The sequence below is a fragment of the Dermochelys coriacea genome, chromosome 5 (assembly GCF_009764565.3).
Source record: "Dermochelys coriacea isolate rDerCor1 chromosome 5, rDerCor1.pri.v4, whole genome shotgun sequence".
Lineage (NCBI taxonomy): Eukaryota > Metazoa > Chordata > Testudines > Dermochelyidae > Dermochelys > Dermochelys coriacea.
Genome location: NC_050072.1, coordinates 57814462 through 57827203, shown reverse-complemented (window position 1 = coordinate 57827203; position 12742 = coordinate 57814462). Strand labels below are relative to the sequence as shown.

General features: G+C 38.8%; 1 protein-coding gene across 32 annotated transcripts in view; it reads left to right on the top strand.

Moving 5' to 3' along the window:
- MEF2C (myocyte enhancer factor 2C) overlaps nucleotides 1–12742 on the top strand; it is a 158667-nt gene that overhangs the window by 54515 nt on the left and 91410 nt on the right. For 4 of the 32 annotated variants that reach the window (XM_043514458.1, XM_043514449.1, XM_043514455.1 and 1 more), the window contains exon 2: nucleotides 4184–4237. The exons of the other annotated variants lie outside the window; for them this stretch is intronic. The gene's annotated coding sequence lies outside the window, so the exon portion shown is untranslated. The remainder of the gene's footprint in view (nucleotides 1–4183; nucleotides 4238–12742) is intronic. 32 annotated transcript variants of the gene reach the window in all.

Below are 12742 nucleotides of genomic sequence, written 5' to 3'. Positions count from 1 at the left end.
AGATGCTTGCTCATCCAGCTTGGTCTACAACTCCTTCCTATGAATTTTTTCCCCTTCAATCTTGATTCAAGATTGTATCAGATGGGAATGCAACTCACCACTTCCTATATTACCTACTTGTTTTTTTTTGGAGGTCTCTCATTCAAATACAATTAATTAATTAAATTGAGTAATGGCCAGAGGCCATGGGGGCCCACTGCGCTAGGTGCTATATAAACACATAGAAAGAAACAGTCCCACCTCTGAAGAACTTACATTCTTCAAATTTGACCCAGCCTGACCCTGATTGGCTTGTGAGAGCTTGTGACAAGATCATAACATATGGTATAACTGCAGGGAGTCAGGAAAGTGTCTCTTGCATTAGCCAGGGCTGGCCATATATCACTCAGATTAAGAATAATTGACACCTGTTTAATTGAGGCTGACAGGTCATGAAAAAGATAAGCACCTAATCTTGCGGTTTTACCTGGGAGAGGAGTTCCTTACTGAAATAGGGCTGAAGAAATAGAGGCAAATATACTATTCTTCTATATCTAATTCTCTCTTGACATGGAGCATGATTTGTTTCTGGTAAGTTAAAAGTCTGTTTCCTTTTGACAGAACCCAGCCCTTTTTCCAGACACAGTTGGAGCAACAATATTGGAACTCCTGGGGCATTGGCTAAACACCCTTATTCAGATCCTTTGCTCCTGCTCTGGAATGACAAAGCCGGGAGGTGGGTTTGGACTGCACCTTCCAAACTAAAAGAGCCTCAGAATCTGCTTTTCTTTTCTTTTCTTTTCTTTTCTTTTCTTTTCTTTTCTTTTCTTTTCTTTTCTTTTCTTTTCTTTTCTTTTCTTTTCTTTCTGTTTTGTGGGATCAGTCAGCTTCTACACATCTGAAGCACAAAGAGATCTCTGGCACATTAGTTTGCAGAAATATTTCTGCATATTCCATGACATTGAAACTGAAATTCCATCTTGTCTAACTTGTCTGCTATGGATGGGATGCTGCATTTCCTCTCCGTCATTTTTTCAGTCAGGCAGCTGAAATACCACATTGGCTAGGACCATCAAATGACAGGTCCCTGCTCTTCTACCCCCAGTGCTTCTTACCTGCAGAACAGAATGTCATAAGGCTGCAAGAATCAATTTATGTGGGCTTGCATCCAGACCACCAATCTTTAGTTCCCTTTCTTCTTATTGAGAGTTATCTCTGTAGGATAAGACTGCAATGAGGCTCCCAAAGACAAACTATTGTGGCATGCAACCAGGCCATCCACCCTCTTAACTTTTTGTGCTAAATGTGAGAAGTTTCAGCAGGAGTCACTGACTTACTGGTTAGTGTCTCTCTTCTGAAGAAGCTGCTACATGAACTGGAACAAATTATTTAGGAATCTAACATCAAAGTCAAAACAGACAATAAATATAATAATAAAGATTCTGGCCTATAAACAGCCCCAAAACCACACTAAATGGGAAAAAACAACAAGAGAATTGCTTCCATCTACTGGAGCCAAAAACCAACTGACGAGTGAGCTCCTAATAAAAGGAGAGTGATATCATTTTTGATCAGATTATGCTTCTCTCCAGCAGCTGGTATGGAAAACTAAATCTCTGGGCTGGTATAGAATGATGCTGGATAATTCAAAATGACTTAAAAGTATCCTTTTAGGCTTTCAAGGGCTTGGGATTTCTACCTGAGAAAGTGCAAAGTAGCTCTAGTTAGTTACTATAGAACATTTGCAGCCAATTCTGTAGCTGTTCCATGGAAAGTCTATAGAATTGAGCCCTTAATTCCTAACTATCCATCCTGAGTAGATACAATATATTTTGTTTTTACTGGTGTTAACATTTGTATGTTAGGCTGTTAGAGAAGCAGTATTTTTTTAATCATAAAAGGACAATAGTAGACCACTCCTTTCATCTTTGTAATTCCTTGTTACCATACAGGCTTTATCCAGTTGTGATGATCTGTGGCTTTCCATGACATGGTTAATCAGGTTCTTGGCTCAGAGCTGCCCAACCTATTTTTCAGAAAGGCTGGCCAGCAACAGAAGCTATTTCCTTTGCTGAAGCAGGATGATGCTGCAAAGATCTGCAGAGGGAATTATAAGCTATCCATCCTCTTGTCTGCTTTTCTCCTGCAAAACTCCCAAACCACCTCCTCCATAAAAAAAAAAATCAACCTTATAAACCCTCAGTACTCTGGAGAAACTACAAGAATCTACATAAGGGTGCTTTTGGACATTCAAATTGGACCTTCAGCACCCAAATGTCTATTTAGTTTCAGAATCTAAGACCTTGAGCCTACTCCCATTGAAGTCACTGGTAAAATTGTCATTGACTTGCATAAGTACAACATTAGGCAAATGGCACAGCATTGGACACCTTAACTTAGGGACCCTGTTTTCAAACTTGAGAAACTGGTTATTAAAATAATTGGAAAAAGAGCTATAAACTCCTTCCTGAATTAGGTTACAATGTGCCATAAGTGGCACTCATTAGCAGAGATCATCGCTGAATGATCTGAATTGTCACTGAATTAGGCCCTAAGATAAGGCCTAAAACAAGAATAGATAGGAAAATGAACATGTTTAAAGTACTTGCTTTTATAGAATTTATTAAATCTGAAGTAAAAAAGACCATAGTGTAGATTTCTCAACATGCAATATTACAATAACTAAACAACACATAAGATCTGATTATCTGCATGCTTGGAAAACATGTTCCTTAAAGGCAATGGATTGAAATTTACTTTTACTTTTTCTTCGTCTAATTGTAAATTTCTCTGACTATAGCTACACAGAAAGAAAAGTTAACTTTACAGAATAGGAAATCACTCTGTGAGACAGTATTTCCTTGGTATGGGTAACACTTGCTTTTTGATACTGTGTTCTTAGGGTTGGCAGCAATTTTATTAAGCAATTTTATTTTCAAGAATAAAGAGCCAATTTAAAGCTGGGTTCTCTAAACCTTGTAGTGTGGTTGCACAAGAAATTGTCGGAGGAAATATAAGGGAAAAACCAAACCTGTAGTATTTGTCTGTCTTTTGTTTATTTTACCGTTTATAAAGCACTACTTGAACTGCACCTTGAATTTTATTATTTCTGTTTAAAAAAACTCTAGGGGCAGAATTGTGTTTTCGTTATTAGCTGTAACAATGCTGTTAGTATTAACGTGTTCTGTCCGGTCTTTTTGTCTATTCATTCCAGAATGAAAATTAATCTATTTAGCTAGAGGCTACATAGTTTACTGTCATTAGTTGGGGACAGTCAAAGATATGTGACTGTTTCAACTGCAGAGGAGCTTTGGGATTTTCATCTATTGCTGAGATCTTAATCAAATATGTTACTGAGAGTCTGTGAACACACCCTTGAGGGGGGAAAAACAGCATAACCCAAGATTATTCAAGCTATTCTAATAAAAAATATATGTGTAATATTTCATTTCTGCCTAAGTTTAATGTAATAAAGCACTGTAGAGGATGTTAGTAAATTTTACACTTATAAATGGGATTAGAACTTGGCTAGTGCAAGAAAAGGCAGAAATGTTGAGCAATTTTAGTCCTTCTCTCAAAAAAATGTACACACGTGCTTTGCTTTAAACACTGACTTCTCAGAAGCCTAAGGGACCTAAGAAGCCATGGCTTAGTTGTAACAGATGGTTGAGCCCAACCGCAGTAAGCAATGTTTTAAGAATCTGATCTTCCCATGATGAGTGAAGAACACATGCACACACACTACACGCTCTAGCATTAATGGATGCTACATTGATGAATCTTCAGTGTTTCAGTGGGAAAATAGACCACTTTCAAGCCTATTCTATTTTTGTGGACAGCACTGGATTTCCATTCTATCAATTTTACTGTTTTAATCAACGTGAGATTTTTTGTTTGTTTTATTGAATATTAATTAAAACCACATTTTAAAATGAATTAACTAAAAACTTTGTCGTTACTGGTTTCAGAGTAGCAGCCGTGTTAATCTGTATTCGCAAAAAAGAAAAGGAGTACTTGTGGCACCTTAGAGACTAACAAATTTATTTGAGCATAAGCTTTCATGAGCTACAGCTCGCGTCATTGATGCATCTTCATCCGATGAAGTGAGCTGTAGCTCACGAAAGCTTATGCTCTAATAAATTTGTTAGTCTCTAAGGTGCCACAAGTACTCCTCTTCTTTTTGTCTTTACTGGGTTTCTTTCAGAAAGAAAGCGAGGAAACATTTCCTTTTACAATACTATATCTTCACACACACATGGTAAAATAGATTATTTTAAAATTACTGAGGCTACTGATTGGTACATAATGATCTAAACATTATAAAAGAAAAAATATCTTAAAAAAACAAACAAACCCATCCTAATCACTCAGTGTAAGCACAAAATTCAGCCTGACACCTGCAGAGGTCTGGCAAGGTTCCCCACCCCATCTCCCTAGTGTCTTCTGGTGGGTTTTTTGGGTTTTTTTTCACATCTGCTTCCTCTGAAGCATCAGGGATGGCCATAGCTGGCGGTGGGACATTGGATAGAGAGAGCCAGGGCTCTGAGGTGGCACCAAGCATTCTCACTTTGAGGTGCTTGGCTGGCTAGTCCTTGCTCACATGCTCAGGGTCTGACTGATCACCATATATGGGGTCAGGAAGGAGTACTCCCCCAGATCAGATTGGCAGTGACCTGTGGGGAGGGGTTGCCTTCCTCCACAGCATTGGGTGTATATCACTTGCCAGGATTATCTGGGTATCTCTTATTTAATCATATCCCTGTCATTGCAGGGACCTCAGGCACTTGTCCACCTCAGTCCCTCCTATTCTGTGCCCGCGGCCTATAATAGTCTAATCTACAGTGGGCTGTAATATTTTGGCCTAATTTGGGTTGTTGGGTTTAGTTTGTGGGTGCTGGGTGTTGTTGGTGCCTGTGATATGCAAGAGGTCAGACTGGATGATCTGGTGGTCCCGTCTGTCCATAAAAGTTTATCCATGCAAAGGACCTTATCTAAAGGTTTATCCATGCAAAGGACCTAGAATGGAGATTTATCAAGAAGCGGTTTAGAAAACATAGGGGTCAGTTACATCACAGTCAGCGTAAAAAGTGTTAGCAAAGCACTAAGCTCCATTTCCCACACATATACACACATTCAAAACACACATTTTGTTTTATGTTGTGCATATCTTTATTTTAACGATAACTGAGGACCAGATTCTTATCTCATTTTCATCAGTGTAACTACAGAATAACTTAATCTGTTGAGTAGAGTTACTCTGGAGTTACTGCAGTGTAACTGAGATCACCATCCTGGCCCTGAGGCAGCAATGCAGTTTCACAGAACTGTATTTTTGTAAAGATAAAGAACAGGCTGTGTTTTCAGAGGAATGTCTTGACAACAAAGTGCATCACTGAAGGCCACCTCACTCACAATGAAGGTCTGTATTTTAAAATAGCACTAAAACAAAATAACTGCTGTGTTTTGGCAAAGGTCTTAACTATTTACAGCACTACGTAAGAATAGTAAATAGTGCTTCAGTACCCAGATTGCCCTAGCTGTAACCCCAAACCTGGAAGAAATACTATAATTATGTTTTTACATATTTGTAAAACATAGTAGCCATTATCAGTTTAATATTCTGAAGCCCAGCCTGATACTGCTTTTTAAAAATGCAGAATTTTGATTTCTGACAGCTGCATTGGGTCTTAAATCATATATTATCTTTATGGAGCTTTTTGCTAACATATGTTAATTGGCTGTTTTCTGTTACAAATTATGAACTCTTACTTTGATGAGGTTCAATTGCAATCATGTTGAAGTCGAATACGTAGAGTTTCCAGCCCCCGCTGGCTCCTCAAACCACTACAAACATCTGCACGTCACTGCCGTGCTGAGTAATGGCAGGATTTGGGTTGGTCTGATTTCTCTACAGATTTTTTTCCACAGGATATTTTCAGCTCTTTGCACTAAATCTGTTTCTGGGTTTGCCCTTTTTAGCAGAAGTATGTTCTAAAATTAACATCATGTCTTATATAAGATCATCAAAATACAATGAGAAATAATTTACAGCACAATACATTCAGAATCTGTTTGATTGTACTGAAACTTGAGTGCAGTTGGTTGAAATGAAGGATCAATCATTATTCATGCTCCATGTTACAGTTAACGTTTGTTGGGGTCATGTAGAATTTGTGGGAGCATAAGTGGTAACTATGTTTAAAAGTCAGTATGTTTTATTTTCTGATCAATTGCATTAGTAGATCAAGTTTTTGAGATTAGTTTTATTTTTAGAAAACTGGGAAGTACTGTATCTATTTTGTGATTTTTTTTTTCACTAAGAAAATTGTGTTTCCCTTCTGGAGAGGAAACATATGTCTGATTATGTTTTGCATAACCTTTGCACATCTTCCTACCAGTAAACGAAAGATTGTATTGCAATTTCAATGTCTTTGTATCTCCTTCATGTCTAAGTACTATTGTGATTACATTTGTTAAGCATGTAATGAAAAGAATAACAAATAGAAAACACATTTTCCAGTATGGTTAATGAGTTAAAAGATATGGAACCAGTCTTTCTCTGAGCGTTTTTTAGTTTTTACATACTACTGTGATGGCACAATGTGACAATACTATTAGTTTTTTATAACTCATTCATTACAAGCATTGCAACATACATCATTTGTTGCATGTTGATAAGTTATCATCCACAGTATGTTACATGTAGAGAAATACAAGAATACATGTATTTAAATAGAGGGAAAGAAATCTAGTCATTAAGTGATTTGAACATCATCCTTTTAAAAACTGTGTCAAACAATGTCAATTGCATTGCAATTAATTTAGCGGAACATCACATGGTTCAGCCTTGACCTAAAGCAAATGGCTATAGATAAATCTGTCCTATTTCTTCTTCAAAGCAAAAGATGGAGGTTAAATTTCGAGGCAGGTGTTAGAGTTTAGAATAAGGAGAGCCAGATGTGAATAGAAGCTACTTCAGTCTCATGAGGCTGGTTATAATTCAGCCCTTTCCCTGCGGTGGCACACAATCAATGAGTTCCAAATCCTGGGGCTACCTGCATTTATGTGAAGGCATGGGAACATTGCTTTACAACTTACTACTGAACATATGTGAAAAAATTAGAGCAGAAATTAAGGGTAAAAAAGGTTAATTTCAGCAGTTACTCATGAGCACCATGTTCCTTTGAAGCTGTGGAATTAAGATGATTTTTGAGAGGAAAATATTGAAATGAGGAAAGTGTTTTTGTAAGACCATTGTAAACAATCTAAAAATTATGCTATGGCTATTAAATAGTTTCCTCTAATCACTGTTGTTTAAACATATACTGTGTTTTAAAGGAAGCACAAAGTAGGTCATATGCAGCACAAGAGACAACATTTAAGGATTTCTCTTTGCTAGAATCTAAGTGAATTGAAACAGGGAAGACTTAGAAGGGGATGACTTCAGAATTGTTGTCAATACTTTAGTGTGTCTGCACTGTAAATTGATCATTGTGTCTTGAGTTAGTCTACACAATAGTATTCAGTTCCACTTGATAAGACTAGCTTAATTGGCTTTAAGAAAATAAAGTAAGGTAAAGAAAGATGTACACATGAAAGAGAGGACTTGGCATTTTATTTGATTTTGAGGCCTGTGAGCCATGTGTCTTAATTGGGGCCAGTTGGGATCAGTTAATAATTGCTGTCAGAAGATCAAATTTAATTCTCTTTATAAAAAGACCACAGTGGGATAGAGTTAAACAAATTGTCGTCTGAGGTTTCAAATGAACAAAGCTTTAATTAGGTTGATAAGGATGCTGTAAGAGAGAGGAAAAAAAAACAGGAAATTGATGAATGTGCTATGTACCATATTGGGCCATGTATGACAGTACTATCAAATATCTTTATTTTGAGAGGATACATATAGGGTTATTTTGCTAGTATATGTATCTAAATGCTTTTGACAAATAATATAATTCAAAACTTTTTGATCTTAAACAATTGGGACTCGAGATTGTGACTGTTAAACTTTTGCTATCTGCTTTAGCTTAGGGAGCAGCTTCATATATTTGTGTACTTTCTCATTATCTGTGCCAGATGAAAATTGCAGAACCTATTTATTAATTATATTCAGCATATCTGTAGCTTATGACAAATATTCAAATGAACTAATTAGTCCTCAGAACACTTGTATAAGGTAGGTAGGTATTATCCCCATTTTATGGATGGGGAAACTGAAAGCAAATTCCCAGATGACTTAATTTATTAGTGGCAGATGCGAGATTAGAAGTCTGGGGTCGCTGTCTTTCAGCCTTGGGCATGCTCTTCTATACTGTGCTGCCTTTCAGCTTTACTGCAGTTTTCTGTTTCTAAGACTATCTTATCAAATATTACTTTGTATATCAATACATTTATAAAAGTGCTTTTTCTGATTAAACATAATGTACATTCAAGGCCACAAAAAAGATTAGCTAATGTATCTTTTTATTGATTTTGTTTTGTTGTTGTTCAGCTTACTCCTATGATGATAATAAAATGAGCAATGTTAACAATGATCCATTAAGAAAAAAAATACTCTTTCCAGATGGAATGGAGATTAGTAACCAAGTGTAGTTTGTTTGCCAAGGATGAAATCCACAAAGGTACTTAGGTGTCTATATCCCATTTTTAGGCACCTCTGTGATCCACAAAACTCCTGCTTGGATGCAACCTAACCTCATAGGCCCCTAACCTTGCTTGGCACCCAAGTTTTTGCCTCCCATCATGCATGCTGCCGCTTCATTCTAGGCTCCTGGGTACCTATTTCCCTCCTGAGCCTGTGCACTGCTGCCTCGCGCTAGATATTCACCTAAGCCCCAGAGCAATTCTCAAACCAGGAATAGGTGTTCAGCTGCCTTAATTTCATATGGGGACCTGATCCATTAGGTGAGCTCAAAGGCTGCCTATTGGGTCAGGTCCCTCCGGTGAGTTTACACAAAGCGGGGGGGGGTGATGATTTCCCATATAATCTTTAGCACAATGGTTACTGTACTCACCTAGGATCTGGTTCAAGTCCCCGGCCCCTCTCTCTCTCCGTGCTGGAGGGGTAGAATGAATTTAAACAGGGATTAGGTGATTCTCTGATGTGTGCTTTACACACTGGGCTATGGGCTATTCTCATGTTGGGTTTCCCTCAGTCTTTCCACTATAATTAAATAATTGAATATTAATTGGGCAAGTGAAGGAATTAGAATGGCTCTGAGAGGCAGCGGATCTCTCTTCAAATCCATTTTTCCCCTTGGGAGGAAGGGGGACTTGAACTGAATTTCTCACACATCCTAGGTAAGTACTAAGCTACAGGTTATAAGGGAGGTTCTCCCTCCCTCTCTCGCCTTTTGTTTTTTGGGTGGGAGGGCCCTAAACATGACTTAGGTGTCTGAACACTCTCTTCCCCCCAATTCATGGATTATGAGCAGAGATAAGTGCCTAAATCCAGGGTACAGGGAGGCACCTGTCTCCGAGAAAGGGATAGGGCTTAGCACAGATATCCTTCATTGGTGGGTCCCATTGGCTAGCTTAGGTGTCTTCCTGTCTAGTGGGCTGGCTTTGTGAATTGCGGTCTAAGGTGCCTCTCTCTCCCCTTTTGTTATATATAAGCCTAGGTGCCTAACTCAGGCTTTGTGGATCACAGTGTTGTTCCTGTGATTTTCTAGGTGTTGCAACGCCTAAGTCCCTTTGTAGGTCTGGGCCTAAAACCAGTAACAACAAAGCAGCAAGATTTCCTTGTACAAATGAAGTGTATTTTGTATATCAATCTTCAGGTGATATTTGTCAGGGATGTTGACTTTTTGCATTAGATGTTGCCAAACATGCTTTGGGGATGGGGGGGATGAGGGGGTGGAGGTTAAAAAAAGTAACCAGCTGCCTGTGCAATGGAGTGGTTACAGCTGGGGATCTGTAGACAGGCTGTGATGCTAGATAGTGGCTTTTATACTTGCAGACAATGTTGGCTTTACCTTTGTGGTAAACACCTTCTGAACCAGTAAAAATTTGCTTCTTCAACCCTTGAGGTGAAAACTGCTAGACATAAGTTCTGTGAAGAATTAGAAGAACAAATCATCATATGGAAAGTATGAATTAGTTACCTAATGTAATTCTCAAAGACTAAATAAGAACTATGATGTGCTTGAGCAGTATGCTAAATTAGGTGTTTGTTTGATGCCTTTTTAACTGATTCAAGATGGATCTTAGGTATCTAGAGTGTCTTTCTTTCAACCCTTTAGAATACTGAAGTGTAATAATCAATGTTCTGGATTGAGTTACTGAAGACAAATACAAATGTCTTAAGCTTTTCCACCTCTGCCTCTCACCCACAGAGCTGCTGCTTGCTCCCTTCCTCCCCTCCAAAATACCCATAGCCCACACTTCCAATGCAAAGCACCAAAAGATGTCCCCACCCCAAAGCAGGCCAACATTCTCAGGCTCCTTGCCGACTCCTTCTTAGTTTCTTAGATCCATGTCTCTGCTTTCCCCCACTGCCAACACCACACTATTTTTCCCCCTCTTCTGGCATGATCTTTTCATGCATCTCTTCTTTGCTGGTACCCACACAGAGGGAGATATCAGGAGCTGCTGAAGGGGGAGGTAAGTCATGTCAGGAGGTCAGTCATGTGGAGGAGCTAGGTAGCTTTGGAAGGTAAGGGATGGTGCAGGACTCACTCCACCAAGTATATCTATTTATCCTTCCTCTCAGTAGCCAAAACCCTTCTTCCTTCTGGAACAGTACCCTGTTGGAACCTAAAAACCCAGGAGTAGAGGCAGAGCCTGAATAACATACACATGGAGAATAGCTCATGTCCTGAGGCTTAAATGGGATATCAAAAAATCCTCTATTATTACATGGTTATATTGGTGTCACTGCATGAATTTGGCTTTTTGTTTTTTAAAGGAACAGACACATTCTGACTTCAGATGTTATTAAAATTGTGTATATTTCACCTGTTGAAAAGAAGTGTTCTATCCTAAATTCTGAGCTGCATAGTAAAAAGAACCTGTTTCACAGACAAAAGCAGATTTCTCACCCCTATTTAACTAAGAGCTGGTGTTTTCAGAGCAGTATTTTGTATTAGCTTTATTAAATACCTGACATACTTTTCATCTCCTTTTGTCCTTGGAAAAAAAATGTTAAAATGGGAATGGAAGTCTTAATGTAGAATTTTCAGCTATTGTGGTTATTGGGAAGAGGGAGATAGTTGCCCTGTCATTTCTGCATTTTAATCCTCAGCTGTCTCCAGGCAGATAGTTGAGTTTGGAAAGCTTCATAGTTTTTATACCCCTGCTACGTTTGTCAAATTAACGCTTCTGTAGAATAAACTATCAGGGCTGCATACCATCTGCAATTTATGATTTGCCTTGTTAATGACAATGATGATAGAATAAATGAACAGTTAGCATCTCAGCACACTATCCACCGTATTATGCAGACTACCTTATATGTCAGGAAGACCACAGTTTAATACCTGACATTAATAGTGGGATCAGGTACTATGGTCACCTCACCTTTGTCACCTTTGTCTGTCTTGTCCTCGTATGTTTCTTCATGAACACAAGTCAACAGCACCCCAAGGTACTATGGTAAAAGACAAGTTTCTGGAGTTGAATACAAAGAAAAAATGGGACAGTCTTCTGTTTGATTGTTCTCTGCTAAGAAAGGAAGTGCCACATATAAGATATGCCAGCTATCTTAGGTTGTAGGAACAAAATAACAAAAATATCTGGATGAAAGTTATGTCTTTTAGGTCTGTGCTGTAGGAAAACATTCCTTTTTTCTATGAACAATCGTAGTTCTGGGTCTGATTCTTCTCTCACTTACACTAGTATAAATGAGAAGTAACTCCACTAATTTCTGTGGAGTTATGTTGGTGTAAAACTAAAGTTGGTGAAGAATCAGGCCCTGGAAGATTACTCAAAGATATAGAAGATTCTATGTCTCTATGTGGGAGTGGGGGGTGGAGGAGCCATCTAAAAAAGATTTGTATTTGGTGCAAAAAATGATCTAATATGGCACCAAAATATGTTCATTAAGAGTCAGGCTTCTCTGGAATGAGATAACTACAAGTTATTATACAATATATATAATATACAGGAACCATATTGTGCCCTTCTGGAGAAATACCAATGGAGGGGCAAGGAAACTGTGCAGTGACTCTTGAGGACCCTATTGTGGGTGCAGGATTTGCCCTTCCATGGAAGAAAGCAGTGGTTCTTGCTCTTGAACCCCCTGGATCTCCCAAGGTTTGCTCAGATTTTGAGGATCCTCTCAGGTACCAGGTCTCTGCCATCTCCCCATTTCTCTAGCAGCACAGTTTCAGTGCAGCCACTGTGATAGAAACTCCCCAGACAGTGCCGAGCCTGAGAGACCTCCTTAGGGGGTTCATCAGTACAGTGCATGTGCATCAGTAATGTTAATACAGTCCTAGACTGTCTCGCCTCTACCCTACCATTCCAGCACATGTCCTGTTCATCCCATCTCTCTCCAGTTGCAGATTATTGGATTCACACAGAGCCCCTGCACAGGATCTAGGGGAAAGGAACATAATTGCTACAGAGATTACTTCAGCTGAACCCCCTGATCTCTTTCTGCACAGAGAAGAGAGAGCCACAATTTGAGGGTCACATGCTCATGCCAATCCTTAGAACACAATCTGTGCCTAAATTTAGAAAGTTGCTGCGCTACCTATAGGCTGGGCTCGTTAGGCGGTGTATCAACATGGATTAAGTTTAGGCCAGATTCAAGATTTAATAT